The 25,508-nt window shown below is 38.2% G+C and overlaps 1 long non-coding RNA gene across 3 annotated transcripts in view; it reads left to right on the top strand.

The window, feature by feature from the left end:
• The window catches only part of LOC115288137, a 294,944-nt gene extending 269,837 nt beyond the window's left edge, over nt 1-25,107 (top strand). For 2 of the 3 annotated variants that reach the window (XR_003906826.1, XR_003906824.1), the window contains exons 4-8: nt 18,225-18,340; nt 19,521-19,640; nt 19,735-19,756; nt 21,056-21,226; nt 24,917-25,107. This is a non-coding gene — a long non-coding RNA (uncharacterized LOC115288137). The remainder of the gene's footprint in view (nt 1-18,224; nt 18,341-19,520; nt 19,641-19,734; nt 19,757-21,055; nt 21,227-24,916) is intronic. The other variant, XR_003906825.1, reaches the window with a different exon arrangement.
• Nucleotides 25,108-25,508: the final 401 nt, after the last annotated feature.

The raw sequence follows: 25,508 nt of genomic DNA, 5'->3' as shown, positions 1-25,508 counted from the left end.
CCTCAAATGCTGGCACTTCTGGGAACTTGCAATGTGGAGGCATGAAGTACCTTTTACTTTCAGCTCTGGACTTAAGACTTAGGCAGTTTTGCGGGATGGGAGAGACAGCTCTGCCAGGATATGGAATGTGGGGTCACATCCATATCCTGGCACCGTTGAATGAATGAACTGAAACAACCCAGTTCTCTGCCTTTTCATTTCCTCCTCCTTTCCCAGGAGTGAGCCAGTGAGGATGGCTTGTGATAGGTAGGAAGGTAGGGTGGATATGAAAATTAAAGGCTCCAGAGCTTTATGTAATCTGTTAATGACACTGCAAAGAGCACAGACTCTAGGTAAAGATACTCACACCTCCTTCATTTGAAAGCTCTGTAACTCCGGGCAAGCCACAACTTCCTTGGCCTTTTTTCCTTGTCTGATAAATGGGGAAAATGGTGCTTATCTTTTACAGGTGTGTCCATTGATAGAAGAATTGATAAAGAAGATGTGGTACATATATACGAAAGAATGTTACTCACTATAAAAAGGAATGAAATCCTGCCATTTGCAATGACATGGATGGAGCTAGAGAGTACTATGCTAAATGAAGTGGGTCAGTCAGAAAAAGACAAATACTATATGACCTCACTAATATGTGGAATTTAAGAAACAAAACAAGGGGTGCCTGGGTGGCTCAGTCGGTTGGGCATCCGGCTTCGGCTCAGGTCATCATCTCACAGTTAGTGGGTTTGAGCCCCACGTCAGGCTCTGTGCTGACAGCTAGCTCGGAGCCTGGAGCCTGCTTCAGATTCTGTATCTCCCTCTCTCTCTGACCCTCCCCTGCTCGCGCTGTCTCTCTCTGTCTCTCAAAAATAAATAAAAAACAGAAAAGAAAAATTAAAAAAAAAAGAAATAAAACAAATGAACAAAGAAAAAGACAAACCAAAAAAACAGATCCTTAACTATGGAGAACAAACTGGTGGTTACCAGAGAGGAGGTGGGGTGCGGGGAATGGGTAAAATAGGTGAAAACGATTAAGAGAACTTACCACGATGAGCACTGAATAGAATGCATAGTATTGTTGAATCTCTATATTGTACGCCTGAAATAAAATGTAGAAAAATGCTCATGTACTTTTTTTTTAAATTTTTTTAATGTTTTATTTATTTTTGATACAGAGAGAGACAGAGCATGAGAGGGGGAGGAGCAGAGAGAGAAGGAGACACAGAACCGGAAGCAGGCTCCAGGCTCTGAGCTAGGTGTCAGCACAGAGCCTGACGCGGGGCTCGAACCCACAAATGTGAGATCTGACCTGAGCCGAAGTCAGAGGCTTAACTGACTGAGCCACCCAGGCGCCCTCATGTACTTAATAATGTCAGACCCATAGTGAGTGCTCCATGAAAGGCAGACATTTAATAAAGTATAGTAGTATTATTCTCACTGCCATTTTTTATGACTTTGAAGGTTATGTTTTATCCTTAAAATCTAAGTGTCCTTTAGACAGAATGCATTGAAAGAGATCACCTCCCCAAAAAACAGTGATAAGTTCTATTATAGCTGGAGTTAAAGCATTAGAGAGTGATAAATTGGAGAGTGGTATGGTGTTATATGGAAATAACCCTATAGTAGCTAAGGCTAAAATGTTACCAATGTTAAGCTTAGAATTATTTACCACTTTGGATGACAGTCACAACAAACTTATAAATAAACCTGTAAAATTGGCAGTAAGATAAAATGAGTTTCATGGTCTTTTTTTCCTGATCTTAGATGATTAAATTTTAAAAATTGAAACAAAAAATTGACTTCTGAGAGTCCATACGACCCATAGTTTTCAGCACCAATAAACAAAGATACACCATTTGAATTAATATTAATATTGCTATTATAAAAGCATTTTAGAGGGTACTTCAGATGAAGGGACTTTACAGCTTGCTCAAGAAAGGTTTTTAACAACTATAGTTCCATCTTAATCTTCTCTAATTGACATCCTGTCTTATTGTCAATGCAAATATTTTAACTTTTTAAAAAGATATAATAAAAAGCCTCAGACAGGTATGTACTGTTTTCCTTTTGTAGGGTAATAAAGCATTGCAAATATTAGACTGCTAATCTTTATATGCTCATGAGAGAATTATTGTAAAATCCAAAACTTAATTTCAGTTCTAGACAGGAGATCTTGAAGTTACAAGTGAATTGCACTGGGTCAAAATGAGCATACACAACCTTGAAGTAGATTTAAGAAAACAACAACAAACAATTGAGACACCTGGGTGGTTTAGTCAGTTGAGCATCCACCTCATGATTTGGGCTCAGGTCATGATCCCATAGTTCATGGGCTTAAGCCCTGCATCAGACTTCTCCCTGTCAGCAGATTGGCATTATCTGCCTGCTCCCCCCACCCCCTGCCTCTCTCTCTCAAAATAAATAAATAAACTTAAAAAAAAAACTATTAGGCAAATTTTTTCCTTGAACTCATGTCTCATCAAACCATGGCTATCACAATAAAAACAACTACTTATTGAGTAAAACTACATACTAGTTACTATATCAGACTTTTCAAATTCTCAAGTGTCTTGTAGTATAGAGGTGGAATTTAAGGAAAGGTATTAAGCAGGCTGTGTTGTAGCTTATGGGCAAGTAATAAATTGTATCATTTATCTTGAATGTATCATAGATAAGCTGCTATATAACGATTGCCACTTCAGATAGCTGTGAAATTAGGTGATTAACTAGTTTTTACTTAACCTTCTAATTTCTGTATGTCTAATTACATGAAATAGAAGTTGGGGTTCTGATTTTTTACTTTGCTTATCCATTTGGAGTGTCATTTTAACTACTGTATTGTAAATGATGGAAAGTAATTGCATATGTTAAAAAAAATAGTGTTATATTCTAAAAAAATAAAGTTACACAAAAAAAATTAAATTAAATTAAAATAACAAAAAAATATTTATCCATTTAACCTTCAAAATATATGCCATAAGTAGCATCTCTGTCCCCATTTTATAGATAGGGACAGGACACTGAGGCTTTACAAGTTTCAGTAACTTGCCCAAAGTCACACAGCTTGTGAGTATTGATCTAAGATTCACACTACTGTTTGCATCCTCAGTAAATGGAAAATACAGGTTTGATCTAGCTACCCTTGCAACCAGCTAAATATGTATAAATTAGGTGGATAATGATTATTAGTGCTGGAAGAAAGATCCAGTGTGAGTCCTCATTTTATACAGGGAAAGTGATATACCCAAGGCCAGACAACTAATTTTTGGTAAAGCTTTTGATTGGAACCCGAAGACTTGCTTCATTTGGTGTTCTTTTCCACTGTTTCCTTAGACAAAACAAGTCAGCAGCATGAGAAGGTCCATCACAGGACATGACCTTTTCTTCTTAAGTCAAGTGAGCCAAGACTATGGATGTTCCCTGGCAATTACTTTCCCCCATGACTTTAGGAATGTCTTATGTAATGTGTCCTCTTGAAAGTTGTCTGTAAGTCATGGGATGGACTTGGATGGAAGTATTAGAGTTCACTGGATTCACACATTCATTTTTGGATAAGGAAATTCTATCCAAATGAGATGAATAGTTTTCTCTAAAGTCACACACCACTTAGTAGTAATAAGGCCTTCCCCATTCTACCACACTGCTTAAACATCTGAATTGAGAAAGAGGGGGAGAAAAGGAAGGAAGAAAAAGAAAAGTTTATAGTCCTAGGGCATTTTGCTCCTAAAGGTATTATTATGAATTATGTTTTACAGTGGAGAATCCTTCTCTGAAGGGAATAATTCACCCCATTTGTATCTTTTTTGTTTTCCCTATTTTGAAGTCAATGGATTCATCGTATACCTCAATATTTGCTTATGGAAACATGGATCATTAGCCTGTAAATAATCCATAACATTTTACATTCAAATCTTAATTGCCTGAACCTTTCTTTCTTCAAAACCTTGAATATATAAACCTATGATAATAATAATTCACACAAATTAAGCAGAAATTTGGCGCCAAGTGCTGCCAAATGGTTTCTGAGTCAATGAGCTCTGAGTCAATGAGCATTATATATCAACAAGGTGCAAATGAACAAGCCCACTCCTCCCGAGTCCAGCTTTGTTTACTCTTCCCTGTTGGCAAGAAAACTGGAACAAAGTTGTATTTCATATGGGTGAAGTAGCCAGACCTTGTGAATGTGTGGTAACATGAGCCTTATCTCTCAGACCATTAATAGCGATTGGAATAAGCAAAGAAAGGGAAGCTGATGGCATGTTACAGTGATTTTGAGTTCATTGCGAATACAGGTGTATAAGAGATCTTAGAACTTCTGCCAACTTATCTTACAGCCGCAAGTGGCACTGTAATTGATCATGCCAGTGTCCTGAACACAAGAGTAACCAGCTATAAGAAAATAGGAAAACTCTGAACTGATTTAACAGATGAATTAGAAAGTGATAATTCACATTGCCAAGTAGTTTTTCATTTTGTAAAAGATTATGGTAATTGACTTCCTACTAAGCTTTCTCAGGGCAGCTAACATATAATTTTTAGAAAACTAAAATTATGCCTCACATGCAAGTATAAAATGAACACATGTCGAAGATTTTATTCATTCATTTATTAGTGAGGGAATTGGGAAGATGTTAAGACTGGGTCAAAGAGGGGCACCTGGCTGCCTCGGTCGATCAAGCGTCCAACTCTCGATTTCAGCCCAGATCATGATCTCGCAGTTTCAAGAGTTTGAGTCCTGCATGGGTTCTGCACTGACGGTGCAGAGCTTGCTTCAGATTTTCCCCTTTTCTATACCCCTCCCTTGTTCGCACTTTCTGTCTCTCTCAAAACAAACTAACTAACCTAAAAAAAAAAAAAAAGACCGAGTCAAAGGACATTTGAAGATTTAAGATACTTACAGGCAACTTAATCATAAATGTTAGGAAAGCATTACTGAATTAGATAAGAAATCTGGTTAATATCTTACAGGGCAATAACCATCACTTTTGGGATTATCATTTTTCACAAAACACATTACTTGGATCTCTACTGGACAAAAGCCTATACATTTCATGATAACTTCACTGAGTCTGGGAACTGTAATCAGCAGTAAACAGTAAATTAAACAATGACATCTCCTAGATAATTCGTGGATGGGCTTTCAACTGTATGATACCGACAGGCCTTGCTATCTACATTTTTTCCCCTTTTTCCAGTTTTGGAGACTTTACCTTAAGAAGGCATTTAATTTTCAAAAATGAATTGTATGATATTTTTTAGTAATATGGGCATGACATAAATATGTATATAATGATATGGAAAAAGAACTCAAATTATTAGATAAAATAAGAGTTAGAGATAAGAATGGAAAGTAGTTAGAGGAACCCTTTGAGGTGAGGCAACATGGACTGATGACCCCCTTGGATTTACTACTATTTATCAAATGCTCACTGTGTGCCGGGCATAACTTTAGATGCTTTGTAAGCACTATATCGAAGACTCATATACTGACCCTGAAAATAACTTGTATGGTAAGATAACTGATGATAAGGGAGCTCGACAACTTATCTGAGGCCATAGAGCTAACTGGATAGAAGAGCCATGGTCTAACCCGTCGATTTTTGGGCTCCAAGCCTTGCTTTATAGAGGTTACTCCGTACTCTGCCACTTGTCAGCATTTCATTGTGGGGATAAACATCTTAGCATTTTCCACATTTAGTTGTAAGCACAAATATTGACTCTCAGTACTTTTCTCCATGTGATACCTGGAGCTGATATTTAATGGAGATTTACTGATGGCCACTGTGCAAGTGCCTTGTCCTTGTCTTATTTAATCAATACAACTCTATCCGGGAGAATAAAAAGCACTCTTAAGGGGCACCTGGATGGCTCAGTCAATGGATCATCCAACTTTGGCTCAAGTCATGATCTCATGGTTTATAAGTTCAAGCCCCGCATCGGGCTCACTACTATCAGTGGAAAACCTGCTTCTGATCATCTCTCTCCCCTTCTCTCTCTGCCCCGCCGCTGCTTGCTGTCTCTCTGTCTCCCTCTCTCTCTCTCTCTGTCTTTCTCTCTCAAAAATAAATAAACAGTTTTTTTTAAAAAGTGCTTAGGGACACCTGGGTGGCTTAGTCAGTTAAGCATCCAACTTCAGCTCAAGTCATGATCTCACAGTTCATGGATTTGAGCACCAGGTAGGGCTCTGTGCTGACAGCTGGGAGCCTGGAGCCTGCTTCAGATTCTATGTCTCCCACTTTCTCTTCCCCTCCCTGCTCGTGCTCTCTCTCTCTCAAAAATAAATAAACATTAAAAACAGATTTTAAAAAAGAGCTTAGCATTTTGAGCTAGCTTATAAAAAAAGCACCCTTAGTTTACAGGCAAAACACTATGATATCTAAATCACTATTTGTTCTAATTTAGGAATCTCCAAATATCAGGTGGTATAGTCTATCTGCAAAATAGAGTGTCTTCCCCTTTCGGAGTTTATAATCCATGAGAGGCTGTGTAAATGTAAGAACATATTGACATTTATAAAACTATGCAAATATTGAACAGAAACATAGATTAAACAGAGATGTGAACCATGTGCCATTAATAGCCATTAATAATTCCTAAAGAACTGTGGAAAGAATTTATCATAAATGTATCATTGGTAACTTCTAATTTTTGGAATATCATTTTCTTACTCTATTATTATGATAGTGCAGAGATTAGTTCAATAATTGGTATTTTCTGACTCTAAGCCCTCAATTCAGGAAGCAGTGTTATATACCCTAAAGTCCTTCCTTCCTTCCTTCTTTCTCCTCCTCCTCCTCCTTAATCTCCAGGCAAGAAATTTTTTGGCAGGACAAAATACTTGAGAAACAAATTTTTCAAATTCATATTTAACTTTCTACTTTTTCTGTAGGTAATTACCCCCAATAGTTACCACAAGGTTAATCTATTACTGTTCCCTTCGTGCATCTTGCCACAAGACGATGTTGGAACTAATGGGTAGAGATATCTAGACGTCTGTGTTATCATGGGAAGCTGAGCACATCTGATTGAAGAGCTGTGGGGTTTAAATGAATGCATGTGTTCGACACCTTGTCTGGCCTTTCTAACCCATTAACTGCAGCCTGTATCGATTCTACATGTCTGTTGATGTGAGAATCTTACTGGATCAGTGCACTGAAGAATCAGAGTTAGGAAGGAGCATCATGTCCAAATTCTCTTCCAGTGAAGTTATCTCTTTTACAGCATCCCTGCCTTACAACTGTCTAATCATAGGGAAATGTCTATGCATCTTTGGACTCTTAATGACTAAGTGTGTTACTTTCTAGGGCTGCCATAACAAAGTATCGCCAACTGGGTGGCTACAAACAACAGAAAGTCCTTCTCCCACAGTTCTGGAGACTAGAATACTGAAATTAAGGTGTTGGCAAAGCCACACTTCCGTGAAGCCCCTAGAGGAGGACCCTCCTTGTTAACTTCGGTCACTCCAGACATCCTTTAATTTGGGCAGCCTACCTCGAATCTCTGCTGCTTTCGGCGTCTCTCTTCCCATGGCTATCTTCCCCTCTTATAAGGATACTAGTTATATTGGATTAAAAGCCAAACCAAATGGCCTCATCTCAATTTGGTTACATATGCAAAGACCCTGTTTCCAAATAGAGTCACATTCTAGGTGTCAGGGGTTAGGACTTCAGCATATCTTTTTGAGTGTGGGGAGTGTCGGAGTGGTGGTGGTCATGATTCAATCCATTACACACAGTATAACTGAAAGAGCTAGATGATTTGCCTGGGTATGTCCCATGCCTCATGCTTCTGTTCTTGGCTTCTTGGCTAAGAATCCTTCACATCTATTCAGTCCTGAAGCCTAGCCCGTCATTCTTTCGTTGTGACCCTCTCCACACCGGACCTAGCATTGCAGGGAGATCCCAGACCAGTCATAACATTCCAAGAAGCTTGTTCTATTGTTGGGTAGGTGAAACTGCTAAAAGTTCTTTTTTTATCTTTGGTACAAAATATGAGTTAGTGTAGCTTCCAGCCTTTGGTCCTAAATTTTTTTTTTCTGCAGTAACACGTAAAACCAATACATCTGTTCTTACAAATAATGCCATATTTTTATCACTGTACTTTATAAAGAGATTTCATATTGTCAAATTAAATCTCAATAGAAATTCTTGTAGATTAACAAAATGAATTGTCTGTGGTCATATGACCTGTGAGCTGCAAAACTTGGATTTCTCAAAAGTCATCTGGGTCTGGGGCTGGTCCTTTATATTATGCCTCAATTGTAGTCCTTTTCCTTACCACACTTTTAAAAATATTTGACCAAACATTTACGTATCCTGCTTTCTAGTAGTCTCCTTCTTACTTTTATTCCCAAGATAAACTTCTGTATAAATACTCCAGGAGGTATATATGAGTATGTTATTGGCCGCATGCTTCACACCAGCAAAAACCTAGAAAACCCTAACAGCCCAATGACAGGAGAGTGGATATGAGAGTATATGTATTCAATGGAATATTATTTAGCTGTCAAAATTATTGAACAATAGCAATAAGGATGGATAATACAAATGTAATGTTAAATGAAAAAATAAGTTCCAAACACATACATTAAATATAATACCCTTTTATAAAGTAAAAAATAAAATTAAAACTATACTTTTAGGCTTACTTGAAGATGAGATCTAATTATAATGATGAAATGAAAGATAGACAAACCCAACATACAAGATGGTGGTTAATTTGAGGGCACAGGGAAGTGCCTGGTGATGACCACATACTGGTGTCCAGTTACTACCACTGTGTCACAACCCACCCAAAACTTAGTGTCATAGAGCAACCATTTAATAGTATTCACAGAATCTTTGCATCAGAGATTGGAACAAGAAATGATGTGGATATTTTCGGTTTGCCCCATGATGTCTGAGCCTCAATTGACAACCTGAAAGGATGGGCTGAGACTTTGGCCGTTGGGAACTGGAATCATCTGAGGATGTCTAGCTGTTGATGTTGGCTAATGGCTGGAACACCTAAATGTGGCCTCTCCACATGGGTTCTCTGTGTGGGCTAATCTGCACTTCTTCACAGCACGATGGCTGCATCCCAAGAGAGAAAAGCAGAAATGCTTTTATGACCTAGTGTTGCCGCATAAGTCACTTTTGCCAAACATTATTGGCCAAGGCAGCTACATCGGTCTAGTTTCAAGAGGAGGATACGTGAGCCTCACTGCTCCACTGGTAGAATTTCAACATCATATTGGAAGAATGGGAGCGATCTTTGTGGCCACCTGCCAGCGCCACCTTGTGGCCACTTCTAGAAGTGGAAGTAAGTTATTGCCAAGTTCTTTCTTTTAGGCTGGTGGATTCATGGGATCTTGCTACATCATTAAAAACAGACAATAATCAAACATAGAAATAAACAAGAACATTGGTGGATCAATGAGAATATGTTTTAAACCAAGTATGATGGTTACTATATATCTGTGCCTTTAAGTCCAAGAAATAAATAAAAACAAACCTGATGGTTAATATTCATCTCCCTCATCTTGAATGCCCCAAATTTCTTAAATGTTCCTCATCTGATGTGCCTTTAAATATTCTCACCATTTTGGTCATGCTCTTCTCAATGCTTTCCATTAGGTCAGCATTTCTGTTAAAGTGTCACATCAGAGGGCAAAGATAGATTCTATCTAAAGCAGAATATAGTGGACAATTGGTGCTTATGATCTGTATAGAATATTTCTATTAATACTGTAATTTATATTAACTTTTTTAGGACCCATCTCACATCACTGTCTCATACTGAGTTGAGGTCAGTTGAAACCTTTGCATTGTTTTCTTCATGTCATGCCATACCATAGCCCACCATCCCGTATTTTTTACATCATTGAATCCAGATTCTCTCATCTTGAATTTTTAAATTGTTTTCATGAATCTGAAGACAATTTATACTTCTCTTTGTGAAATTTTATTTTTATTTATTTATTTTCATTAATTTATTTGATTTTATCTTTAAGATTTTATTTATTTTTTTAAATGTTTATTTTTGAGAGAGTGCAAGCAGAGGAGGGGCAGAGAGAGGGGGACAGAGGATCTGAAGCTGGCTCTGGGCTGATAGGCTGGCAGCAGCAGCAAGCCTGATTAGGGCTTGAACTCACCAACCATGAGATCATGACCTGAGCTGAAGTCGGATGCTCAACTGAGTGAGCCACCCAGGCACCCTTCCTTGTTAAATTTTAAATAAATTGCTGTCAACCCATTTTTCAGACCTTCGAAATAAAGTAGAAACTCCATTGTATTATCTAGTGTATTAACTGTCCTCACCAGTTTTGTAACATTCACAAATTTGATGAGTATGCTGATTATGCTTTAATCCAAGTTGATCAGAGCAGAGTAAAGAGTAAAATCCTGATGGGTTTAACACGACATGATTGGTTTTCAGTGAATCCAGGCTCTCTGTCTTTTAAAAGGGCGAATAATTCATTGACACATTTCTCATTTCAAGAAAAGGTAGATGTTATATCCGCTAGTCTATGGTTTTCAGAATTTGTTTCAAAGGATTTCTTCATTCATTTGTTTACTCATTCATTCATGTTACAGACACTATACTAGGTACAGGCAATAAAAAAGATATAGCCTTTAGCTTTAAAGACCTTATATTTTGTTTCTCCTGCTCCCCACTCCTTTGAAAAAATCAGGGCCTCACATATCTTTTGGTCTGCTGGCAGAGCTCCTTCGTTTCCCTTAAAGTATTTAAAATGGGTTCAGATTTATGAATGTTATATTGAGAAGACACGGGTAGGGTAAGAGGGCAGGAAATTGCTACCTTACTGAGGCAAGTCTGTGGAGGAGATGGAATTTCAGGAAGTCTTAAAACATTTGATGAGTTTTCTTTAAATCTTGACTGAATTTTGTTAGGTTTGACATAGTACAGGAATATCATACAACTTTGAACTGATTATTAACTTTTCCTGAATTACATAGTAAGTGTAAACATTTTTACCACTGTTGGGATAAATCATAGAATGTGAGGACTGGCATGCATTTCACACTAAAACCAGTTTTCTTTAAAAAAGAATGAACCTTATTAAATTTCCCACTTAAAGTTTTATTTTGATATTCTGTATATTCCCGTAACACTAGGCTAAAACGCTTCTGAAAACAGTGCCTCAGGCATTGAAGAAACAAAGTTTACATATTTTATTGTAGAATACACTTTTTTCTTCAAAGCAGTAACTTTTTACTGCCTGGTTGTGCTCCATTCTTGTGTTAATAAGCCTATAGGGATAAGAAATTGACATTTTTACTAGAAGTGAGGTAATTGTAACTCTTTCCCCAAACTTAAGTTGGGGAAATTGTTGCTTCACTACTAACTGCATTTTACCACTCAATTATTCTTTCAACCCCAAATTTGCCCATCATGCAAGGTGTGTATGTGTGTATATTTTGCTGCCATTTTCTTGCTTGCCTGCCCCTTTCCCATTATCTAACAGTTTCTTTTCTTGAGAGCCGAAGGGGGAGAGAAAAAAGATGGTCATGGTTCCCTTTCCTTATTTTTGTTGTTTGTCTTCTCAAAGGCTAGTATTGGCCAAGTTGAAGGTGGTAAGAAGCATTGGATTTATGACAAAGTGGTTTTTCTTAGGGCTTCTTAAAAGCAACCAATCATTGAGAGATCCTTAAAGAGAAAGGAAACAGGAGTAGTATAAAGAAGGTAGAAATGGTGAGTCTCTAGAAATTGTCGCCACAGACCCAAGAACATTTTTTCAATTACTGTGCAGTTGAATAAAGTCCTGGGCCAACTTCTTTGCCTCTGAAGGAAGTCTACACTTCATGTTATTTTTTTTTTCTGTTCTTGTGGGGAAAGAGGGTGAGGGGATGTGGGGAGTAGAGGCAGAGCCAGGAGGAATGTTGAAGGAAAGGATAGAATGGAGGTAGGGATGGAGGGGGAGGGGGAGTAGGATGCCTTGTGTATCTGTAGGAACTGAAATGAGATTTTTTATTAAATTCCAAACTTGAAAGCAATTTGACAGAGTATATTGATGAGTTTGGCCAATACCATGCCACATTTTGGTGTTGGGTATTGTAAGGCAACTTCAGAACTTTTGAAATTCTTTCTCTACTATGGTAGGGAAGGAAGATGGAGAATGACTTTGAACTGGCTGCTTTACTTGGTCAATGCAAAGATGAGCAGAGAAAAGCAGGTCATACTGGCAAGTTATGATCCATTGACTTATACATTTTTATTTACTAAAATTAAATAGGTATTTTCTTTTTGGACATAGCATGAGCTTAAAAACTTGAAAGACGACAGTTGCCTTTTAGAAAGCCTTTTCTAGAGGTTGATACATACATTGACTGTTGATATATTGACTAAGGTAAAATTATGGCGGTAAAGTTTTTTTTAATAACCTACTCTTTTCAGTTTGTTGTTAGCATATACACTATTTGTAGTTAACTTTCCTATCCTATGTCTTTATCCTTACTTTATTTAGTCTCTAACTTACCCTCAGAAGCCTCCCATTGTTGACCTGACAAGAAATAATTATTTTATTTCCAAAGAAAATTAATATAAAGGGGGTCTCCTATCTAACCAATCTTCTTTAGCCCTTTTCCAAATAATGAATCATTTGAGAATCTGTTGAAAGTACAAGCCCTCTCTTCATACTATATATATGCATATATGCATAATATATAAAAATTGTATGCAAAACACTTTCAGTTTTGCATACAATTTCTGGGTGATAAAATTTCCTTAAAGGTACAGCAATCCTAGCTTAATACACTTTATTTGGGATGTGGGGCAGCAAGAGTAAGAGTGAATTATATTGTTTGGGACTAGACATGGAGATAGATCTGTTACCGGAACAGAAGCAGACAGGTGTTGTACATCTTTGGACAGAGTATTTCTTGATAGTGTGGGAGCTTCTTTAACTAAAATATCACGAGAACAGCTGGCCACCAGATAGCACTGGCAACACAACAAGAATGTCAATAAATGCATCACAGAAGAAAACTTACAGGCACAGCTGTTTCTAATGGAGACTCTGAGTCTGTAGCCCTACAGAAGAACTTCAACTTTTCCATTCTGCTCACACTTGCTGTAACATCTTTAATATTGAAAATAAACTGAGAACTTCCCCAGAATTGTTAAAAATACCACCGAGGGCTTTCAGGCTTTGTAAAATGCTGGAAAAGTAGTTAATTCCAAACAACTCATCACATGTCTCATTGTGAGTCACTGAAAAAACAACAACAACAAAAAATGAGCCCCAGGACTCATGACTTGGTGTCTCCTTTAACGAGTAGACCGCAATCCCATTGGCAACAGGAGAGGGCTTGGTTCCAGGATGCAGTGCCCAAAGTGGAGGGCAGGGAGCACTGGCGAGCATGTAATGGCAGCTCCTGAGGCAAACGCACAAAGGAATGCATCCCAGATGGGTCAGGAATGAGCCCTAGACAAGTCAGAAAACGGGGCTTCTGGTTTTATTTCCCACATTTGGCATCCCCCTTTTCCCCCTCTCAGTTTCCTTTACTTTAAAATAGGGCTAATAAAATAAAATAAAATAAAATAAAAATAAAATGGGGCTAATGTCAGAGTGAAGGAAGAGAGTACAGATTAAAGCATTTTGAAACCTGCAAATCATTAATCTCATGGAAGGCCTTATAATTTCTCCACTTTCACATAGTGCCTTTTCTAGCGTTGGTAACCTACTTTAAAGTCAGAAGAAGCTCTAAAGGAGGCGAAATATGGGAATGTACATACAGCAGTCCCTTCAGATCCCTGGTCTTGCCTTCTGCAGTTTCACTTAGGAGCGCTCACCTGTGGTTTGGGATCAAGTAATCTTCCTCTGAGGAATTCGTAGGTCAATAGCAGCCTAACGCTAGGTGACAATGCCTGCTGTCATTTCCCTTACTTAATCTTACTTACCACACAGACATTTTATCATCTTACATCTTCACAAGAAGGGTGAGTACAGTACAATAAAAGATTTTAAGAGAGAGATTACATTCACATAACTTTAATTACAATAAATTATTATGCTTGTTCTGTTTTACTATTAGTTATTATTGTTAATCTCTTACTGTGACTAATTTATAAATTCAACTTTATCATAGGTAGCTGGGTATAGGAAAAAACATAGTATATATTGGGCCTGATAGTATCCACGGTTTCAGGCATTCACCCAGGGCCTGGGAGCGTTTTCCCTGTGGATAAGGAGGGACCATTGTATGCAAATTCTTATTCCTGCGGAATGAAAGGTTTGAAAATTTAAATAGTGTAATTACAACACATTTCCTTGATTCTCTTGTCAAAATGGATGTATAATCTGTTCTACAGTCCTGATTAAAAAGACGGGGCACCTGGGTGGCTTAGTAGATTAACATCTCACTTTGGCTCAGGTCATGATCTCGCAGTTCGTGGGTTTCTAGCCCCTGACTGGCTCTGTGCTGACTGCTCCGAGCCTGGAGCTTGCTTCGGATTTGTGTCTCCCTCGCTCTTTGTCCCTCCCCTGATTGCACTGTCTCTTGCTCTATCAAAAATTTAAAAAATAAGTAAACATTAAAAAAGAAAAAAAAAAGAAAGAAATTTGCAGTTTACCTAAACGGAAAAGGAAGAAATTGAAATTTTTGAAAGCTCATTATGTGCCAGACACTTGACAAGTTTTATCTCGTATAATCCCTTACAACAACACAGGAAGAAAGTAGAGTGTTTCTTATTTTACAGATGAGAAACCTGCAGCTTGGTGAGGTCAGGTCAGTGATACCACTCAGCTGGGTATCAAATCTAGGATTTAAGTCTAAGTCTGTCCAACTCCAAAATGTATGTTTTTCCTACATACCATACCACATTTCACCTTAAGCATTTTATTGTGAAATAAGGACTGATTTGATTAAACATAATAAGGGGAATAAGCCAATCTATTTACCCATTCAACAAGCCTTTCTTAAATATGCATTATATGTATGATACTTAGCTAAGTATAGAAATACAAAGATGAATGAAGAGAGCCCTTATTCACAACAAAAACTTCTTTTTTTTTTAAATTTTTATTTATTTTTGAGAGGAGAGCGAGCAGGGGAAGGGCAGAGAGAGGGAGACACAGAATCTGAGGCAAGGTCCAGGCTCTGAGCTGTCAGCACAGAGCCCAACACAGGGCTCAAACTCAGGAGCTGCGAGATAATGACCTGAACAAAAGTTGGATGCTTAACCAACTAAGCCATCCAGGTGCCCAACAAAAGCTTTTGAATTCATTCACATTTATCAAAAAAGAGAAACATATTTTAAAAAATGGAAGCAACTCCTAAGGATGATTCAAATCTTTTTAACTAACCAAGGGCTCTTATTTCAGTAAGCCTCTTAGCATATTAACATAGGATCATCTAAAACTAAGAGTTTCTACAAAACTCTTGAGATCTCCATCTCCAAACCTCATGCCCCATCTGAAGTTTTAACTGGAGCAAGTTCATATACCTCAATGGTCAAGAGAGGCACAGTTGTCTATTCTCGGGGCTGAGAAAGGCTACTCCAATTTTAGAGCTATCTAGTTGGCAGGAGCCAAGAGAGTCTTGGATAATTAGATTCAGGGTAAATCAAGTGAGGTTAAGATGTCCCTGATTTTGAACCACTAGGCTGGGAGACAATGTCTTATCATGTCAGTAGAATTATATTTTGAAAAACATTTATTTTAGTGCTGATGGCTATTACTATCACTACCTACACACTGGACTTTGTTTCAGAAGGAATTGCACATGTTACAAGAAGCAAACCCTAGTCTCTTAATGACAAAACGTATAATGACAAAACGAACACAATGCTTTTCACTTCAGGGATCTGCCAGCAGAGGGCAATATTAGTTTTCACACTTCCTAATACCTCTTATGATCCCAAGTAATTAAGAATAAAACAGCTATTTAGTAGAAATCTCAGGCTATAATTTGTTGTTGTTATTGTTCCATGAAAATAAGACTGGTCACACAGTAGGAGCACAGATAAGACATAATGTTGATTATTAAAACTCCAACATCTCTGATAAGAATTAATGAAAACTCTAGAAAACTCACAAAAGCTTTAGATATATGTTGCCTATAATGTGGGTGGGAGGTTACCACTCTTAATGGTATTTTCCTAATGTCTAACATAGAGAAGATTCTCAATGACTATTGTTGAACGGCTTATAAGTGATATATGCTGATCAAATACGCGAGGGTAGGGATGAAAACTTCTCACACTTCCCTCTCATTTAGAATGCAATCATTTTTTGCTCATGGTTCCTCTGAATGCTTCTGTTACCACCTTGGAAACTAGTTTCTGGCCTTTCTGTAATTTAGGGCAGCCTTAAATCAATGAGCTTAGTCTTCATAGCTTTGCATTAGCGGAAGACAAATGCTATTCCTGAATTTTCCGTAGGAGAGTTCTGAGGCTTATTTAAGATTGGTAAAGATACTGGATTTGTGAAAAGTAAGGTTAGGAAAATGAAAATATTGTTGATTAATTGCTGGTTGGGTGAAGTGAGCCACCTGAAAGAACTAAAGTCACAAACACTGAAACTATGATTTTCTTTAGGCTGAACTCAGTTGAAAGATAGAACACAAATTGTGACTCGGTGTGCATGTGTTAAACACTGGATATCTCTGAATCTTATTTTGTCAATTTTGGTGTATAGTCATTTCATCACTGTTTATTTTGTTCCTTACGTAAGATGATAGCAGCAATGTTAGGAGTTTGAATTAGTTGGCACAAGGCCATTTTTTTTTCAACATCTGTTAAATATGGTTCTAATTTTATACTCTGTTTCAGCATATAGCTAAATATTTAGCATTAAAAATACCCTTTGGGGATGACTGAATGAGTTTTCATGCTTCCAATAATTCATTGTGCATTTGTGTTTAGAAAATCAAGTTTAAGGCATAAACTACAAGTCCAGTGGGAACAAACCTTTTCTGTGCACTCTTGATGTTTAGCTTTTTGGCCAGCTTATAAGTCACAGCAAAAGAAATTTGCAGAGATGCTTTCAGTGCAATACAGAAAAGCCTCTACTGAGGGACTTGAGATTAGCTGCAGTGTGAGTGGAAGGATTTGGCTAAGATTTTGTCCATCAAATCTCAGCAAACTTTGCCCACCAGGGTCATTTATAGGCTAATGCAGCTCAAGTTCCATAAGAAAATAACACACCTGATCTATCATCATCTATCATCAATAAAGTATTCTGTTTAGGCAGTTTTTCCAGGGAAGAGTTTAGTTTATGCTCTTGGGTGGCACACTCTTGTACCACACTGACTAGTGGCTTCAAGTCCACCAACCTGCATTGGGCTGGATTTTGTCGCCAACACCATAGTCAAACTGAGTGGTACACAAGCTAATGACTCTGGTTTCATTAGCATGCTGTTCTGATTGAGGTAGCGGTTACAATTTATTATAGAATATTTAAAAAAAAATCATGGGGGCCCCTGGGTGGCTCAGTTGGTTGGGCCTCTGACTTCGGCTCAGGTCAGATCTCACGTTTGTAGGTTCGAGCCCCATGTCAGGCTCTGTGCTGACAGCTCAGAGCCTGGAGCCTGCTTCCTGTTCTGTGTCTCCTTCTCTCTCTGCCCCTCCCCCTCTTGTGCTCTGTCTCTCTGTATCAAAAACAAATAAAAACATTAAAAAAATAATCATGGATCTCTTCCATCCTCAGTGTTACAGTAATAACACTGTACTTTCTAAGTTTTGCCTAAATGGCAATGATTTGCCATATGGCAGTAAGCAACAGTAGCATTATTGCTTTAGGGTACATTTTCAATGTTTATTTATGGTATATAATGCCTTTAGTCTGATTTCCAATAGCCCAATAGAATTTCTTTCATGTGTTCAGTCTTTTAAGTGTAAGACATGACTCTACTGATAAAATGTACTCATGAATTACCATGCATTTTTAATTCATTTTATTGTGTGAAATATGACTAATGAAAAATGACTAATAAAAATTAGTTGGATTTCTTGACGCTTTCATATTCATGCCTCACTAAAAATGGCTTGGGGGCTACTTTTGCTATTTGTTTAATAAATAACCTTTATATTTTACAATAGTTTTAGATTTATAGAGAAATCATGCAGATAGTACAGAAAGTTCCCTTCTACTCTACAGCCATTTCCCCCTAGTGTTAACGTCTTTCATTGTTATATTAGATTTGTTATAACTCATAAACCAATATTAACTAAATATTAACTGAACTCCACCATACTTGGTTCATATTTGCTCAGTTTTTGCTGAATACTCCTTTCTGTTCCAGAATCCCATCCAGGATAGCATATTGCACATTAGGATTCTCTAGACCAAGACAAGAAGTCTTGACGGGATTCCTGGAAGGAAGATGACAGATGCTTTTCTCATCACATCATATCAAGAGTATGTGCTATCGACGTGACTTTTTACTGTTGATGTTAACCTTGATCACCTGGTGGAGTTAGCATTTGCCGGGTTTCTCCTCTATAAAGTTATTAATCACTTTCTCTACTGTATTCTTGGCGGGGGGTAGTCACTATGTTAAGCCCATCTTTAAGGGGTGGGTATTTATCTTCCATCTTTTTGACATGGGGTTGTGTACATATGTTACTTAGAACTCTTCTGCATGGGAAGAGAGTCATTTATTTGCTTGTTTATTCATTCAATTTATTTGTATCCTAATGGGCTCCACGATATTTATTTTACACCATGGATTATAATCAATGTTTTATAAATGTGTTGCTCAAATTGTTCCAGCTCTGACCACTGGGAGTTCTTTCAGCTGGCTTTTGCTTGCTCTAACAAACTATGGGATCATGACCTGAGCTGTGATCAAGAGTCACATGCTGAGCAAACTAAGCCACCCAGATGCCCCAACATTGGCGTCCTTTTTGCTTAATTAAAAAAAATGATTTTTAACTGAATATGACTGAAAATTAAAAAAGAAACAAAGAAAGAAAATTGGTTTTCATGATATATTCCTTTATATCCTTAGAGGAACTTGGAATTGCTTATTATATTTTGATTAATGTGTTTTGAATCAGACTAAGGTATTTAAATAAAAAAGTGAAGGCAGAAAGTTGAATCCAATTTATTATTATTGAAGTCAACACTTCTTCTCTTTTATTAATTGGCATAGAAAAAAAATATGTGGAAGGTTGTGACCAGCTGTAGTTCTTCTGAAAACAGAAAAAGAAGAAAGAGGCTAAATTATACTAGAAGAAATATAAGGTGGAAATATTCTGATAAAGAGAGTTGTTAAATGTTGGAATGTAAGATAAGAAGAGAAGTTAGATTTTTTCCTCTGTTTTTGAAAATTAGGACAGATTCCCAGCTGTCTGGAATAGTAGGTGTTTTCTGATTTTTCAAAGCTCTTTCCCCTCCCTGAATTCTGACACTCTTTACATCTGTAATCAAAGCCTTAGCCTAGAAAAGCCTGTACTTTGGAGATGTGGGAGGAAGGTGTATAAAAAGAAGAAAGACTTTGTCCTTAAAAAAAATCATACTTAGAATAAAAGTGAAAATAGAAATTGGATTATATCTTGCACCTAAACTATGCTCCCGTACTTTTCATATTTTTCAGTATCAAATAAATCCATGTTGGAACAAGTAAATCCATGTTGGAATCTTCCCCTTCTTCATCCCCTGATGGTTAATAGGGACTGGTCACAGGCACTAACAGATGTTTCCTTCTAATCAATAGGTGAGTGGCTAGATATTCACAGCTTTATACCATTTGCTTTTTGAAAAGCCATTTTTGAAAGCTCCTTACTGCTAAATTGTCCTTACTTCTACAGGCCTTTAATCATCTCTCTGGAGGTAAGATAATTTTTGCATAAATAAGATGGTTTAAAATAAGGTGGTTTAGGGGCACCTGGGTGGCTCAGTTGCTTAAGCATCTGACTATGGCTCAGGTCATGATCTCACAGTTCTTAAGCTGAGCCCCACATTGGGCCCTCTGCTGTCAGCACAGAGCCTGCTTTGGATCCTTTGTCCCCCTCTCTCTTTGCCGGTCCCCTGCTTGTGTGCTTGTGCATGTGCTCTCTCCCTCTTTCTCTCTCTCTTTCAAAAATAAAATAAACATTTAAAAGATAAAATAAGATGTTCTAACCAAGTATTTTAGCCTTATAATGATGAATTTTCTCTACAGAATGTTTATTTTCATAAAAATGTCATATTCAGGCTAGTCATACAATTATTTTGCATGGTGGCAATGGAGTGTATTGGAAAGAGTACTGGAAGACCTAGGGTTGTTTTTTTTTTAATTTTTACTGTTTATTTTAATGTTTAATGTTTAATATTTAATGAGAGAGAGAGAGAGAGAGAAGAGAAAGCATGAGTAGGGGAGGGTCAGAGAGAGAGGGAGACACAAAATCTGAAGCAGCCTCCAGGCTCTGAGCTAGCAAGCACAGAGCCCGATGCAGGGCTCGAACCCACAAACCGTGAGATCATGACCTGAGCCCAAGTCGGATGCTTAACCGACTGAGCCACCTAGACGCCCCTAGAAGACCTAGGTTTTACTCCTGGCTGTACCACATGCTACTGATGTTGTCTAGGGCAAGTTTCTTGATGTTCTGAGTTACTTTGCTTGTCTCTTAAATGGTTAAGTAATATTTATCTTACAAGGTTGTTGTGACTATTCATGGATATGAGTTCATATATTCATGTATATGTTAAAGTACTCATTAGATAGCTGTTACTATTATTATCATTACTATTAATCTTTATACATTCAGCAGTTCATTATATATTATTGAATTTCTACAGTGTGTTGGGCACTATGGACTTATAAAAGTGAAGCAAACACAGCCCTTATTCTCAAGGAATTCATAGCATCGTGGGAAAAATATAAAATTAGTTCAAATTGGTAAATAATGAGGAGAGAGCTCAGAAATAGGCTTACAGGCAGGAAAAACTCATTCAAGGCCAAAGAATGCTTCATGGATAATTCACAGAGCAAAAGAAGCCAAGACTATAGTATCATTTCTTTTTTCCTGAAAAGGCCTATATAGTATGGGTATTATTATATTAATGACAGGACTCTGAAGTATACTATAAAGCAATGATATATTTCCAAGTCTCATTATTAGAATTTTCACTTTTGTTGTAAAATAACAGGGACAATGTGGCTAGGACACAAAGGGAGGAGATTAAAGTGAAGAGGAAGAAGATGTGAGGATCACGACAGATGATCTAACTTCTTTGTGTGAACTTCATCTTCAGTCTCCTCTTCTGTGAAATGGGGATCATTCTATTAGCAACCTCACGGTTTTGGAGTAAGAATTAAAGGTGATTAAATGTGTTCATACATGTAACGCACTTAATAGTACCTTGGACACAGCAAGTACTCAACGATTATTAGTTAATTCTTCTGGCGAAGTATAAGAGTAATGATTACAGGTCCAAAACAGATTGCCGGCACTACTTCAAAAGTTTATGAGATCTGGGACAAGTCATTCTTGGGGCCTCAGTTTCTCTCTGTAAAATGAAGTCCCTAGGGTAAAAAAATGATCTCTAAAATCCTTCCTAGCTTTTGAATTGGGATAAGGTGGCAGAAAAGACTGGATGTGTGGATACTGCCAGGGTCCTGACATTATGGGGACAGAAGCTCCCTGTGAGAGAGGACGGAGGTGCGAGAGGACATCTGGAGAGGGGTCATTAAGGATAGATATTAATTTCTTCAACATTTTTTTTCAGGAAGTGAGGTAAAGGCATTCTTGGTTCAGGCTCTTTCCTTTAAGTGTTCACTTAGACTTTTAACTGTTCTTCTCAAGTAGCATGAGGACAGCTTGTCGGTCTCTTGGTCTTTATTTTGGGAGGAGGTGGATAGCTGAGGTCCTTACAGAGATGATCACAACTGAAACACAAACCAGAATCACAAGTCCTAGAGAACTAGGACACTGGCTGAGCCAAAAGGGAGGCTCCCTTTGGACCAGCCACCAGCCACATGTTGCCTGTGTCTTCTCCCCCTCGCTGAGAGTCAGTTTTCTCTTCCGTAGGCAGCTTACTTCCCATTCCAGTACAGACAATGGGAATTTTGAGGAGTAGGAGACTAGGTCCCTGGTGCTTTTCCTCCTCCTGGGGCTGTCCCCCTTGCTGACCACAGGCTTTGGGGGTTCATTACTAAATGTAAAAGCAGAGTGTTATATTCCCCGAAGTACGCCATGACATAGTTATTTTGTGCTTTCTTCTCTTGACATTAGTACCACAAGAGAATAAGAATGTAAACATCTGTTTTATATAAGCTAATTCTAGACTTTTAACTTGATTAGTATAAAAGAATATTTGATGTGATTAATTTTCCAGTTACAACACAATGGCTTTCCGTTCTTTTATTGCCTTCATAAGGGAGACAAGAGAAGAAAAAATAACCTAACTTTAATTTTTTTTTTAGTTTCATAGCAGTACCAAGTATAACCATTATACTTGGTAGAAAAGTATTCTACTTTTAATTAACTCAGTTATAGTAACAAGTTACCTATCCTGTAGAAATGTGCTAAAATAAACAAAATAAAGCTGAGCCTCATTACATAGAGAACCAGACATTCTGGGAAAAATCATTCATTGAGGATAACATCAAACTGTCTAGTGCTTTTCAGGAGATAGTTATTTAGAAAGCGGTGTGTGTACACACCACGTCATGGCAATCTTCTGCTTCACTCATTCTTTTAAGTCAATGTTTTCTGAGCTACACTTTATCAGGCCTAGTGTGATGAATGCTTCCAACTAGGTGATCACTTGAAATACTTAACCAGCAAGCAGGATCTTATCCTGTCTGGGGTGGGAAGAAGGATTTCAAGAGAGAAAACTGAATCAGAGAGAGGATTTTAAAGCTTTTTTCTTTTTTGATGTCTATTTATTTTTGAGAGAGAGACAGAGAGAGTATGGGTAGGGGAGGGGAAGAGAGAGAGGAAGACACAGAATCTGAAGCAGGCTCCAGGCTCTGAGCTGTCAGCACAGAGCCCAATGCAGGGTTCAAACTCAGGAACCATGAGATCATGACCTGAGCTGAAGTTGGATGCTTAACTGACTGAGCCACCCAGGTCCTCCCAGAGGGAGGATTTTAGTATTGACTTTGCTATAAATGAGCCACACTATTTTTAAAGAGATGTCACCTTTTCTGGGGTACCTGGGGGGCTCAGCTGGTTAAGTGTCCAACTGTGGCTCAGGTCATGATCTCATGGTTCGTGGGTTTGAGCCGCACATTGGCCTCTGTGCTAACATTTCAGAGCCTGGGGCCCATTTTGGATTCTGTGTCTCCCTTTCTTTCTCTGCCCCTCCGTGGATCTCACTATTTGTCTCTCAAAAATAAACATTAAAAAAAAATTGAATAAAAAAAGATAGTATAATATTAGTGATGAGAACTAGTGTAAGAGATTTTTGATTGTTAGCACGGCACTGGAAATGTTCCACAGTCTGCTACATGTTACCACACAGTCTGCCATTGCGTATGAATCTGTAGGAGCTAATCTCTTTCCACTCCCATGCCCTACCTCCTGGATCTTCTAGGGCTTCCTGGAGGAATTTGGGGGTGAGGGGATGCACCAGGATAGATCTATGATGGGATAGATAAACCAAACCAGCTCCAGGTAAACAAACAAACAAAAAAATTCACTTTTTCCTCTTGTCCCTGTCTCTGTCTCCAGAGCCTTTAAAGAACATTTTTTGACTTGTGCCTGTTTGGTGCTACTTATGCAGATCTCTTCATAAAAAGCAACTGAATAATAATAATAATTTTGATATTGTTTTCACAGTCTCTCCTTGTCTTATCTATTGCTATTATTTTTACTTCAGGGGCCCTCAAAATTTACAACCCGAGGGCAGCATTGGAAAGCAGTGAAGAGCACACTGCCTTGGCAATCAGCTTGCCTGGGTTCAAGTCCTGATTAACACTGGCCTTGGGCAATTGTTTCAACTCTCAAAGTTTCAGTTTCCTTGGGTGAAGAATGTTAGTAATATTATTACTGCAACCTACCCCTATTTTTGTCCTTTCCCCCAATTTGCCTCCTTTCTTCTATTTCTCACTCATTGTCTGAGCGACTTTGCTGGAAAATTATTATATATCTTTTCTCTTTAGCTTTAGTTCCTCTAGTACCTTTATATGCCCTCACGCTATGATCCAAGCTCCCACCAGCTTCAGGCAGGTACTATGTGACAGTGTCTTCCCTCGGGCATCTCCTACATGCTTCCTGTCTCTGTCCAGGGCTTTTGTATTGATGTCTTGGAGCAGGATGCGAAGGAAATCAGATTGGCATCCATGTATGTGGGACCCCATAATGTGGGGTTGTTTGGGCCCCATGGGGTAAGACATTGACCAATGAGAAGGGGAGCTAATGAGCATGCACTACCCGCTTTTATCACGCCCACTCCCTTTTCTTCTTTGCAACAGTCTTGAGACAACTAACATCAGGGCGTTCAAGTTCCATGGGGACCCAGGAAGCAGCAGCTGATAGCAGAGGCCAACTTTGTAATGTACTCATAGACTGGCTCTCCCTTCTTCCCTACCTCATTCCTCTTATTCTCATGCGTGCAGCCTGAGAACCATACCCACACCTTCAGCTCAGGCTCTGTGTTCTGGGGAACTTCCACCAAGACTGTCAGATAATTTTAGAACTGAAATTAATTTTCAAAATTGTTTATTATGATGTGATTGTGATAATTAGCAGCTAAAGCAAGACTGGATTCACAGACTAGTTCTCCTTCCAAACTCATAGAGACTGTTTTTAATAACAAAAGCAAGACACAAGCTAGGATATATTGTTATTTCTGGGCAATACTCTGACTTAAGCAGTACTGTCTTTTTTTTGCCCAGTCCTTCCTACCCCCGTCCCCACCACGGCCCCACCTGGGCAATGCCCACTTCCTAACCCAGTCACTTTCCCCCAGTGTGTATTCTTGGTATTCTCCGCTGACTGCCTGCCAAAATCTACTTTCAGGGACTCGTTTATTTTAAAGTGTAAATAAGATTTCTGTCCACAGGCTATCTTGTCTCTAGAGATCTGCATTTCAACAGAGATCAAACTTTATTGAGAAGGAGTAGAAGAGCCCAGGTGCGTCTCTCCAGTGTCACAAATCATGTAGTCATCAATTACCTGAGACCGAAGTGGAGACGTACATCTGGGATTATGGAAGATAAATGTGTATTCTACATATATACATTTTGAAGTACAAATGCCTTTGAGACACTGAGTATTCCTTTTCTTTCTTAGCCCTCTTTTCCTACCACAGTGCCCAGTGGACCTAAGCAAGTTCTTAAGTACCACCACCCACTTAGATATCAGGGTGTTAGTGAAGCTATAAAAAGACCTTTTATAAACCAAAAAATGGAAAAGCTCCTCTACTTATCTGTTTCTTTCAAAGCATTGTGTCCCCGGTGCATATGTACATAGGTCCAAACTTTCAAAATTGTATCCTCAAATACATATAAGGGTAATAATAATACTTTTATTGAGAGCTTGCTGCATTGCTAGGCACTGGGCTAAATGAAGAATGATCATTCTTTCATTTTATTCTCAGGCAAAGAGAGACAATGATTCCAGAGAGATGGGGAGACAAATGAGACGAGTTCGGT

The sequence above is a fragment of the Suricata suricatta genome, chromosome 3, assembly GCF_006229205.1.
Source record: "Suricata suricatta isolate VVHF042 chromosome 3, meerkat_22Aug2017_6uvM2_HiC, whole genome shotgun sequence".
Classification (NCBI taxonomy): domain Eukaryota; kingdom Metazoa; phylum Chordata; class Mammalia; order Carnivora; family Herpestidae; genus Suricata; species Suricata suricatta.
Note: the sequence above shows the minus strand (reverse complement) of the source record. Positions and strands in the feature narration are given on the sequence as shown.